Genomic DNA, 3,033 nt, shown 5'->3' with positions numbered 1-3,033 from the left:
CTGAATCCAGCTCTCGACCGTCGCTAGGCCCAGCCTGGGCCTTCCCGGAGCCTGCCCTGCAGTGCTGGTGGTGACGTTGCCGACATCGGGGGAGCTCGATCTTGGTTTTGTATACATATTTGTATATATTTGATTATTCCAATATTATTATTATACTCTTTTTCATTATTATAGGTTTATTAAAACTGTTTTAACTTTCCAACCCGTAAGTCTCTCTCCCTTTTCCCTTTCCCTTTCCCTTCGGGTGGGGGGGGGGAGGGTTAACAGAGAGCGTCTGCTGCAGGTTTAATCGCCAGCCCAGCTTTAAACCGTGACACCTGCATCTTCCACCACTGCAGGGTTATTCCTTCAGGTAAGCTCTTTGCTTTCTCTTTTGCAGGCTCCCTTATTCTTTCTGAGATTACTGCTTCATTTTGGGAACCCCTCTCACTGGCAGCAGGTCTTCTTTCCAGCACCCTGAGCCCCATTTTCTTGGTCTAAATAGCCTGTGTGCAGAAGCACAACGTGTAATCAGCAGGGTTTGTCTCATGTCTGTTTATTAATTGGAGAATGAAGGATGTGCCATGTTTGTTCAGTTCAGGTGGGATGGAAATTTACGACCAGCATATACCGGTTGCAGTTGGCAAGCAGCAGGCTTCAGCTTGAGAATTTCAGAAATTCACCTCCACACACACATGTACCCCCAGTTTTCAACTGCCTGTTTGAATTCACAATTTAAATTATTTTTTGCCTATGACAGAAACATTCTTGTGAGCACCTTCTCCAAGCCTTAGCAGATTTGAATTATGATGTATACTGAATACAGTTCTTCTCTTCATTATGCCTGCCATATCAAGCATAGAATCTCAGAATAACTGATATTCGATCCAAGATTTGACACCAGGTTTGCTATGTTCTAAGCCTTGCCACTAGGTGGTAATGTCTTCATCCTTAAAAAACTCAGAACACCCACAACCCCCCTTTGGAGGCATAGGCTCAAACATGAATTATTTATGAAAAGTTTATATGTTTTCATGGAGGGATCAGAAAAATTATGGCTGCTCTGAAGTAAAGCATTTGGTTATCAGCTCACTGCACAATCACATGCCTGTCAGGCAAACAGAAGATGTGGGAGACATGCTGGCCTCACACTTTTCTTTACTGTGAGCAGGTTTGGTAGGACAGGAAAACTGGGCTTTGTAGACATATTTTGAATCAAACATGCAATTATAAAACATCATGTAAGGGTGTTCTTTCTTATATTTCTTGAAACAGAACTATTATACCAAACTATAAAGCCTCTATAAACACCATGCAGTAGATATACACACATTTACCATGGTGAAGGGCAATAATCCTGAGCTTTGTGTGATCCCTTTTAGGGTACTAATACAGCGCATAAAGCAGCTCCTCAGCAGCAAAAACTATTGCAAACAGCTCGGCTGTGCCATCTCCCGCTTACAATGACTTTCCACTCAACAGCAGCTCACGGTGAGAGTGTCTGTCCTTACCTTCAGGATGCTTCAGTGAAGCTCCTCCTCAAGTGCTGGGCAGCTGAAGTGCTAAGGTAAGGATCACGACCTGTCCTGAGAGGAGATGGGACACTGTGAGACCTCCATCGTGAAGATAAACCTCACCCCTGGAGGCAAGTTTCTGCAGGCTGCAAAAAAAACCTACAATTGATTTGATTAAGACCCAGCCATGCCAGTATGTCCAGTTCCATCCCAGTACAGATACTCTGCTCTTCACTTTGACTTCAGCAATGAAGACAGAAAACTAATCAAACATCACAAAAAAAAAACCAAAACACAACCCCTAATAAAATGCATTTTAGAAACTTCCTAACAAGGTCACTCCCTTGGGCAGAAAAAGGTAGTCAAATTTGTATGCAGCAGATGGCCTCCAGGCTACTCACAGTCCTTCGGGCAGTGTTCAGGCACCACGTTGGTGTCTGTGGTGCTATGTGAACATATACTGGACTATATTCTTGGCCATAATTGTGGTGGTTTTCCTTTAAATCTCACACTTTTTGTGTTTTTGTGTTTTTGTTTAAAAAAAAGTTAAAAAAATAAGATCCTGAAATACATCTTAATCCTCTTTCGCTTTTCACAGATAGAGTGTACACTCAACAAGTAAATAAAAAGAAATAAAGTATGTTGTAACATAAAACACTAAGCTACATTTTTGATCATCAAGACAAACAAAAGGAAGAAAACGCTGTACTATATTGCCAAAAGCCCCCCGAAAGCTGACCTGCTCCTGCTGGCTCAGGGAGAGCACAGTTGCCTGTCCTAAGGAAGAGTTATATTCGTCTGCCTCAGCTACCAGAGCACTATGTTTAAGCAGGGGCTTTTCTGAGACTGGCTGGTTGCCAGTCTCTCCTGCGGCACAGCTCCACGTTGTTAAAAAGTCTTTGGGAAAGGAAGGCAGAAGGAGTATAGTTGCTCGCTGGGGAGGGCTGGCTGCTCACCTGGGGACGGGGTGATCTCCTCTCCTCCTTGCTTTGACGGATGTCCAGTTACTCAAGGTCTCATGCCATCGACAAGAGGGTTTGAGGGCATTTCCCCTGCTCTATCCTCTGTGTTTTATAACAACGAGGGTACAGCATGCTCCTGAGAAGCCGGGTACTTGGATTTAAAACTGTAGTGGCAGTACCAGAAGTTAAACCCAGCTTCCTCACTTCCCAAGTGAGCGCTGTAGCTTGCTGACCACCCAGTTCAGTGGCAGAAAATTGTCCGCAATAGAATCATAGATCATAGAATCATTTTGGTTGGAAGGGACCTTTAAGATCACCAAGTCCAACCATTAACCTAGCACTGCCAAGTCCACCACTAAACCATGTCCCTAAGCACCACATCCACACATATATTAAATATCCAGGGATGGTGACTCCACCACTTCCCTGGGCAGCCTGTTCCAATGTTTGATAGCCCTTTTGGTGAAGAAATTTTTCCTGATATCCAATCTAAACCTCCCCTGGCACAATGTGAGGCCATTTCCCCTCATCCTATTGCTTGTTACCTGGGAGAAGAGACTGACACCCCCCTCGCTACA

At 44.1% G+C, this 3,033-nt stretch overlaps 1 long non-coding RNA gene across 1 annotated transcript; it reads right to left on the bottom strand.

The window, feature by feature from the left end:
- Nucleotides 1–290: 290 nt before the first annotated feature.
- Nucleotides 291–2,283, bottom strand: LOC137660652 (uncharacterized). Its single transcript, XR_011047740.1, has 3 exons — nucleotides 2,233–2,283; nucleotides 1,491–1,565; nucleotides 291–485 (listed from the first exon to the last, which is right to left on the bottom strand). It is a non-coding gene; the product is annotated as an uncharacterized lncRNA (long non-coding RNA).
- Between the last annotated feature and the right edge of the window lie 750 nt (nucleotides 2,284–3,033).

This window comes from Nyctibius grandis, chromosome 2 (genome assembly GCF_013368605.1).
Source record: "Nyctibius grandis isolate bNycGra1 chromosome 2, bNycGra1.pri, whole genome shotgun sequence".
Taxonomy (NCBI): Eukaryota; Metazoa; Chordata; class Aves; order Nyctibiiformes; family Nyctibiidae; genus Nyctibius; species Nyctibius grandis.
The sequence above is the reverse complement of the archived record's forward strand: the minus strand, read 5'-3'. Positions and strand labels throughout refer to the sequence as shown.